Consider the following 9,597-nt stretch of genomic DNA (forward strand, 5'->3'; position numbering starts at 1 on the left):
ACGAAGCTGACAAATGTGTATACTATCGCTATGGTGGGGGCGAAGGAGTTATACTGTGTCTGTATGTCGATGACATACTGATATTTGGGACCCACCTCAAGGTCATTGACGAGGCCAAGTCTTTTCTATCTCACAACTTTAAGATGAAGGACCTGGGTGTGGCTGATGTTATCCTGAACATCAAGCTACTGAGAAATTCTGAGGGTGGAATTACACTTTTGCAATCCCACTATGTTGAGAAGATTTTGAGCCGTTTTGGATATTCGGACTGCAAACCTTCTGCAACACCATATGATCCTAGCGTGCGGATTCAAAAGTTCGAAGGCACGGCTGTAGACCAATTGAGATATTCTCAAGTGGTTGGTTCACTGATGTACCTAGCATGTGCTACTCGTCCTGACATCTCATTTGCTGTGTGCAAAATGAGCCGGTTTGTTTCCAATCCGGGAGATGTGCATTGGCATGCTATTGAACGAGTGATGCGTTATTTGCAAGGTACTACGAACCATGGAATTCACTATTCTGGGTACCCGACGGTACTTGAGGGGTATAGTGATTCGAATTGGATATCTGATGCTGATGAGATGAAAGCCACAAGTGGACATGTCTTCACACTTGGTGGTGGTGCTGTTTCCTGAAAGTCTTGCAAGCAGACGATCTTAACCAGATCGGCTATGGAAGCAGAACTCACAGCATCAGACACATCATGTGTCGAAGCAGAATGGCTTCGAGAGCTGTTGATGGATTTGCCGGTGGTTGATAAACCAGTGCCGGCTGTCCTTATGAACTGTGACAATCAAACGGTGATTGCCAAGACTAAGAGTTCAAAGGACAACATGAAATCCACGAAGCACATAAGAAGAAGATTGAAATCTGTCAAAAAATCAAGAAACTCCAGAGTAATAGCGTTGGATTATATCCAGACGGCTAAGAATCTGGCAGACCCTTTTATGAAAGGGCTATCACGGATTGTGATAGAAAATGCATCGAGGGAGATGGGTATGAGACCCACGTAAGTTGACATGGGGGTAACCCAACCTATGTGATCGGAGATCCCGTGAACTAGGCCCTGGGAAAACAATCCAGCGGTCAACCGATGAGAGTATCTTTAATTAACCCACTCCGTTGGAGATACACAATACTCTCAATTCTGTAAGGCAGGATGACTTTTGTCTTAATGTGTTCCAAAGCTTGTGTAAGCAAGATGCTAACCTATAGAGCATTCTTTGGAGGAACACACCTATGTGAGCCCGACTGCTGGTCACAGTCTATGAGATTGGGTAATCTCTATTAAGCTCATGAGAAGGTACGGAGTATGACTAATAAGCTCCACCCGTGGGGTTTAGCCTTCGGCAGCCATGTATCAGCTGACAATAGGCGAAACTTCTGCACGCCAAACTAACAATTCAAGGCATAGTCCATTGTTTCGTTGTGAAGAAGTCTAATCCTATTGCTCTAGGTGGAAGTTCAACTTAACAGTCTCCATTGAAAATTCTGGTATATCAAACATTGTTTGGAATAGTTGACAAACTTATGTGCCTCGAGATCTGGTGGGGGATTGTTGGATTATGGATGGGCTTAGGCCCATATAAGACACTAATCCCTGGTTAATCTTGAGGCCCATGTATGAGATGGCAGGTGGTGGGAAGTTTAGTCCCACCTTGCTAGTTGAGAAGAGTTGAGACCCCTTTATAAGGGCTGCTCTACCACTTGCCATTGGGAGCTTGGGAAGAGGAGCAGTACACGCGCGCTCCTCCTTCTCCGCCGCCTGCCTCGTCACGACGCGCGCGCGCCGCGGGTTGCGGGTTGCGGGAATGACCCGAGCCGAAACTTATTTTTGCCGCTCAGAAATGAATTAATTAATCAGGGATTAATTAACGAGTCGCTAAAATGTGGGCCACTGTCCAAGACGTTGGACGGTGGGCTGACTTGCGTTGCCGGGATTCGTCGACTCCCTTGCCGGGGGTGCGACCTTTGCTGGGACCGCGTATTCGTCGACTCCCTTGCCGGGAGTGCGACTGAGGGAGTCCTGGATTAGGGGGTGTTCGGGTAGCCGGACTATACCTTCAGCCGGACTCCTGGACTATGAAGATACAAGATTGAAGACTTCGTCCCGTGTCCGGATGGGACTTTCCTTGGCGTGGAAGGCAAGGTTGGCGATGCGGATATTCAAGATCTCCTATCATTGTAACCGACTCTATGTAACCCTAACCCTATCCGGTGTCTATATAAACCGGAGGGTTGTAGTCCGTAGGCAATCAACTCCATACACAACAATCATACCATAGGCTAGCTTCTAGGGTTTAGCCTCCTTGATCTTGTGGTAGATCTACTCTTGTACTACCCATATCATCAATATTAATCAAGCAGCACGTAGGGTTTTACCTCCATCAAGAGGGCCCGAACCTGGGTAAAACATCGTGTTCCCTGCCTCCTGTTACCATCCGGCCTAGACGCACAGTTTGGGACCCCCTACCCAAGATCCGCCGGTTTTGACACCGACATTGGTGCTTTCATTGAGAGTTCCCCTGTGTCGTCGCCCTTAGGCCCGATGGCTCCTTTGATCATCAACAATGATACGGTCCAGGGTGAGACTTTTCTCCCCGGACAGATCTTCGTCTTCGGCGGCTTCGCTCTGCGGGCCAATTCGCTCGGCCACCTGGAGCAGATCGAAAGCTACGCCCCTGGCCATCAAGTCAGGTTTGGAAGCTTAAACTACACGGCTGACATCCGCGGAGACTTGATCTTCGACGGGTTCGAGCCACGGCCAAGCGCGCCGCACTATCTCGAGGGGCATGATCTAGCTCTGCCTCCGGACAGTGTCCTGGAGGCCGCACACGCATCGGTTCTGACCCCTAACTCGGAGCCTATTGCGCCAATCGAGGATAAGCGGTTGGACGTCACCTCGGGGGCTTCAATCTCAAAGGCGATCGAGCCGAACGCTAGCCCCGCACTCTGCATGATCCGTGACTCCGAGGATCCGGACTCCTTTCCGAACTCCGAACCCCCCGCGCCCCTGCCGATCGAATCCGATTGGGCGCCGATAATGGAGTTCATCGCCGCAGACATCTTTCAGCACTCGCCTTGTGGCGATATCCTGAACTCTCTCAGGTATCTCTCCTTATCAGGAGAGCCCTGGCCGAACTACGGTCAGCGAGGATGGGATACAGACGATGAAGAAATTCAAAGCCCACCCACCACCCACTTGGTAGCCACTGTCGACAATTTAAACGACGTGCTCAACTTCGACTCCGGAGACATCGACAGCATGGATGACGATGCAGGAGATACCGACGAACCAACGCCCATAGGGCATTGGACAGCCACCTCATCTCACGATGTGTACATGGTGGATACCCCTAGAGGAAGCGACAACGAGGAAAAAGGGGATGGGACGGGAGATCGACCCCCCGAAAAGCAATCAAAGCGTCGGCGTAAACGCCGACCCAAGCCCCGCCTCGACAAAAACCCAGCCGTAGAGCAGGACGAGCCGGTAGACGACGAGCAGGACTTAGAGCAACCGTCCGAACAGGGCAACACGGATAGAGAAACTGAACATCCCTCCTCCGGCGAAAACGGCATTCCGGATGACCTCACGCCGAATAAACCTATGGAGCAGAAGAATCTCCATGAGAGGCTCGTTGCAACTGCACGCAGCCTAAAAAAGCAGAAGCGGAAGCTAAAAACAGCGGAAGATGCACTCCGGATTAGATGGAGCAAAGTAATCAATACCGCAGATAAATACGGTGACAGTCGCCGCACTAAAAGCTATCCGAAAAGAAAGCTACTACCTGAATTCGAAGAAGAGGCCCTAGAGCCCTCGCATTCAAAAAATGAGAAAGCCACACGGTCGGATAGACGACCCCATAAAGCGGCAAGCGGCGCCGCACCTAAATCAGCATGCGACCCACTTAAGGATTCGCATCATGGCCCAGTCAGGTCCATTTATGGGCCAAGAAAGCAAGCTCTCGTAAGCAACGCTATGAAGCCATCATCAGAATCCGGCACACCCAAATACAGGGGCGCCGCACACCCCCTATGTTTCACCGATAAGGTCCTGGACTATGAATTCCCAGAGGGATTCAAACCCGTAAACATAGAGGCATATGATGGGACAACAGACCCTGGAGTTTGGATCGAGGATTATATCCTCCACATACACATGGCTAGAGGAGATGATCTCCACGCCATAAAATATTTACCCCTTAAGCTTAAAGGGCCAGCCCGGCATTGGCTTAAAAGCCTTCCCAAAAACACAATTGGAAGCTGGGAAGAGCTCGAGGATGCTTTCCGAGCAAACTTTCAAGGGACCTATGTCTGCCCTCCGGATGCAGACGATCTTAGTCACATAACTCAACAACCCAGAGAATCAGCTCGGCAGTTCTGGAATAGATTCCTCACTAAAAAGAATCAGATAGTCGACTGTCCAGACGCCGAAGCCTTAGCAGCTTTCAGGCATAACGTCCGAGACGAATGGCTCGCCAGACACCTTGGCCAAGAAAAGCCAAGAACAATGGCCGCACTAACAAGCCTCATGACCCGCTTTTGTGCAGGGGAGGACAGCTGGTTGGCAAGGTGCAGCCCCAGCGACCCAAGTACATCCGAAACTAGGGATGGAAACGGAAAACCGCGACGCAACAAGGACCGTCGCTGGACTAAGGACAAAAGTCCGAAGAGCACGGCAGTCAATGCCGGATTCAAAGGCTCACGACAAAATCAGGCAAAATTGCCCCCCCCAGGATAACAGGGACGATCCATCCAACCTAAATAAAATCCTGGACAGGATATGTCAGATACACAGTACTCCCGGGAAGCCTGCTAACCATACCCACAGAGACTGTTGGGTTTTCAAACAATCCGGCAGACTCAATGCCGAACACAAGGGGCTCGACACACCAAGCGAAGACGAGGACGAACCCCAAAAGCAGAGCACCAAGAAACAAAAGAACTTCCCGCAAGAAGTAAAAACAGTGAACTCACTTCACATAACAAAATGTGCAGCGCCCTTAAAGGTACGCACCACACGGCCCATCCCCAAAGGGTCCTGCCACTGGTTGTCAAAACCGATCATCTTCGATCAGCTAGATTACTCTAGAAATATCAAGAATGTAGGCTAGACTGCCTTGATACTCGATCCAATAATTGGCGGACTCCAGTTTTCAAATGTCCTTATGGACGGCGGCAGTGGACTAAACCTGATATATCAGGATACAATCCAGCACATGGGGATAAACCCAGCAAGAATCCGCCGCAGCAAAACCTCCTTCCAAGGGGTAATACCTGGTCCGGACACCCATAGTATGGGTTTCCTCCGGCTCGAAGTCATATTCGGCTCTGCCGATAACTTCCGCCGCAAAAAGCTGACCTTCCATATCGTCCCGTTCTCAAGTCGCTATCAAGCACTACTGGGACGCGAAGCTTTCGCTCGCTTTAACGCAATACCGCATTATGCATCTCTTACACTTAAGATGCCCGGTCCACGAGGCATCATCTCTTTGAAGGGGAAGCACTAAAGTGCGCCTCCCCAAGCGGAGGACTGTGCGGCCGCCTTGACAGCCCCATAGCAAAATGGCCTCACCGGCCGAAAAACTTCGAAATAGGTCATTCAAGACCACGAACGCGGATAGACGAGTTCGGTGCAAAATCATCATTGATGCAGGCCTAGTGGCCATATAATCCCGCACTAGGGGCTCCACGCATATACAATAAGAGACAATAGAGCTCAATCTTATATATTTTACTTTATACTTTGTTTATTTTTAACTTTTTCGGCATGACCCGTTTTCAACTCAGCTTCTCTCTTTTACAGATGAACGTCGTGCGGCGCCCGTCCAGGATACGGCACAACAGAGACACAGGCGCAGACGTGCAGTAGGGACCCGTCCTAAAGGATTCTTTTTAGATTAAGACCCTGCGTAAACCTTTTTTACTGTCTCTTGTTGCTACACATCCCCTGGTTTTTTCTGATATAACCAAGGAGGAGGCTGGCGTCTTGGCATGTGGCCACGTCAGAATTTTTGCACGTACCTGGACACTAGGGGCTTTTTTAATAAAGAGTGTTGTTTCGCCCGCACTCATAAAGACCAAACACCTTAGGGAGTGTTCGGCGTCGCGAGTTTTGGCATTATATGCATCGGCTCCGAATCATGTCTTTGGTCAAATGTTGGGTTGCCCGGCTCCTAAGTTCGGCTACCTTACGTTCCGCTCTATCGGCTAAGGTAGCACCAGGAGAACTACTACGATTGTTCCCCGGTTCGGCCGGGCGAGCACCTCGGTAGAGAAAGCCAAAAACTGACTGTCATGATGTAGCGTGAGACTGGTCAGCCACTCGATGACCTATCAGAATCTATCAGATTCCTCCGCTTTAACGAAGGGCCGCTTCCCGGTCAGGCACATACGCGCCCCGAACTCGGACGAGCGCAGTTGCCACCAAGGGGCTACCTAAATAGTCTCACTGTCAAACTCCTATGGCTAAGTGAAAGTGTTAAAGCATTATAGTCCGGTTGCCTGGCCCGCTGCGCTATCACCTCCTTTGTAGGACCAAGACGTTGGGTTAAGTGTGAAAATGCGTCTTCTGCGAGCACCCCCGCACTATGTGTGTGGGGGCTGAAGCCAACGACTGCCATCTTTCAGATTTTGTATATATATATATATATCTTAAACGGCCGCACAGGAGGTGTTCCCAATACTTGGAGGCACAAGTATAAAAAATGCCACTACAGTTTACCAAAATATTACTTTATAATTACATATGCTATCATAACATAGCATCTTTCGGGCACTGCGTCTCTATTACACGAGCGCCTTCAAGAACTTCCTGAAAATAGTGCTCGGAGGGCACTCGGCTTTTGTCCGAATCTCGGGATGCAACAACGGTGGTCTCCATCTCTGCCCAGTATGTCTTAACACGGGCAAGAGCCATCCTAGCGCCCTCTATGCATGCTGACCTCTTCATTGCATTTATACGCGGCACCGCATCAAGGAATTGCTGCACTAATCTGAAATAACTCTTCGGCTCCGATCTCCCCGGCCACAGGTGACCCATGACGTACTTCATGGCGAGTCCAGACAACCTATTCAGTTCGGCCCATTGAGCCAAACGATCATCCACTGCCAGTGGACGCTCTGGATTGTGAAACTGCGACCAGAAAAGCTTTTCCACTTCGCGATCTTTCTGATCTCGAAAGTGTTCGGTCGCATCAGCAGCACTCGCTGCCAAGTCCAAATAGGTATCCTCCACACTCCACATCCGGTCCAATGGAGCAAACTTCGGATCGCAAAATTTCCTTCGCAGCATAAAGGGCTTTCCAGGCCTGAGGCAGCTCCTCCTTCGCAGCTCTCATCGCAGAGCGCGCATCCTTGGCATTGGCAACGGCCTTCTCTAAGTCCGTCTGTTTCGCCTGGTCTTCTTTTTCAAGAAGTCTGCAACGGTCTGTAGCGCTTTTTAACTTTTCGGCCATCTCGGCCATCTCTTCCTTGCTTCGGCAAAGAGCAGCCTGTTCGGCTCTCAGCTCTTCAAGGGCTTTCCTGGTGGCCGCATCACTTTCACTGGCTTGTTCTTTAGCTCGGGCAAGTTCTACCCTAAGACTCTCCACGGCAGCCGCACCATCTGCGTCAAAGAGCACACATCGTAAGACACAGGCATAAAACTATTCTTACCTGATGCCGCCCGAGGAATTACATACCTTGAGCCTCATCAAGCCGCTTATTGACAAGCGTGATGTCGGCATCTGCCACGTCCAGTTGCCGCTTTAGTTCGGCAAAATCGTCAGTTCGGCTCGATTCCAGACACCCTGCCGCCTACATTCACAGGCGACATCTTAGACCTGGGATTATGATCCTCCGCGTGCCGTCATTTCTTGACGACGCGCAAAGTCTCAGGGGCTACTATCTACACAGGGCGCATCTTATTCATGCGCAACTGACAAAAGTATGCATTATCTAATGTACCTCGAAACCCGTCAGTAAACTTTTGACGGCCTCATACAATCCGCGCTCTGCGGATGAAATCCTTTCAATCACCGTGCCCATCAATGCGCGGTGCTCCTCTGAGATAGAAGCTCGCCCCAGCAGAATCTTTAGCTCCTCCGGCCGAGCACCAGACGGTGTCGGGCTCGTCCCATGACCTCTTTCGAAGGCCGGACGCGGAGAACCTCGGGGGGCCGCATAGCTACCTTCCGCCCCTGCCGGATTCGGAGAAACCCTCCGCGACGACACCTCAGGGTCGCCTGCCTCGCTAGGCGGCACGGCAGGGGGAGGCGTTCCGCTCTCCATCATCTCCGGAAGGAGATCCCCCGAAGACGAGCTCTGCTGAGAAGGGCTGAGGTCCGAGCTACAAGGTAAAGGTTTGGTTAATCTTCTCAGATATAAATCAAGGATTTCCCTCATCCCTCAAAAGGAAAATCTTTCTCCACTTACGGCTCGCTGGAGGGCTGATCCCCTTGAGGGCATAGTCCGGCCGAGGAACTCCCCGGCGTCGGACCCTCTGACGAGGATTTTCTCCCCCGCTTCAAGGCCATGGTTTCCGGGTCGTCAGAGGCGGCTCTCTTCTTCCCCTTAGGAGAGGAATTGTTGGTTCCTCCCTTCGGAGCAGCCTCCTTCGAGGAGGCCATAGCTTCCTTGTCCTCCCCCTCCAAAGGCATTATCTCCGGCATCCTGACCAGCACGGGATCCGGCCTGGTTTCAGGAAGGGGAGCCGGACACCTGATCAGCTTTGCCTTCGCTATCCACTCCTGTTTAAAAGGACGGCTCTTTTAGGGGCAAGTTTATGACAATTATACGGATAGAAGGTCCGGGCACAAGGTTGCTTACTTGAGTATCCGGGCGATTGCAGCTTAGGCCTGCGTCCTCGGTTAAATCCAGACACATCTCTTGTGATCCGAAGAACAGTCTATACATCTCCGCGGGCGTTGCGCCCATAAAGTTCTGGAGAGCTCATGGTCCCTCTGGATTAAACTCCCACAGGCGAAGGGGGCGATGTTTGCCGGGCAATATTCAGCGAATCAGCATGACCTGCGTCACCTTGACCAAGCTAAGGTCTCCTTCCAAGAGATCCTTAATTTGGCCCTGTAACAAGGGCACGTCTTTGGGCAAACCCCAATCTAACCCTCTGTTAACCCATGACGCTAGCCGTGGTGGGGGACCCGAGCGAAAGGCAGGAAGCGCCACCCACTTGGTGCTCCGGGGAGTGGTGATATAAAACCACTCTCGTTGCCACAAGCCTAGCTCCTCTTGAAAAGAGCCCTCGGGCCATGGAGCATCAACATTTTTGCTTATAACAGCGCCTCCGCACTCTGCGTGCCGTCCCTTGATCATCTTCGGCTCCACTTTGAAAGTCTTGAGCCATAATCCGAAGTGAGGGGTAACACGGAGGAACGCTTCGCATACAACGATAAACGAGGAGATATGGAGAATGGACTCCGGAGCTAAGTCGTGAAATTCCAGCCCGTAATAAAACAGCAGTCCCCTCACAAAGGGATCCATCGGGAAGCCTAACCCCCGAAGGAAGTGAGACACGAACACTACGCTCTCACCGGGCTGGGGACTGGGGATAGCCTGCCTTTGAGCAGGCAACCTGTGCGAAATTTCGGCGGTCAA

Source organism: Triticum urartu, chromosome 7 (assembly GCF_003073215.2).
Source record: "Triticum urartu cultivar G1812 chromosome 7, Tu2.1, whole genome shotgun sequence".
Lineage (NCBI taxonomy): Eukaryota > Viridiplantae > Streptophyta > Magnoliopsida > Poales > Poaceae > Triticum > Triticum urartu.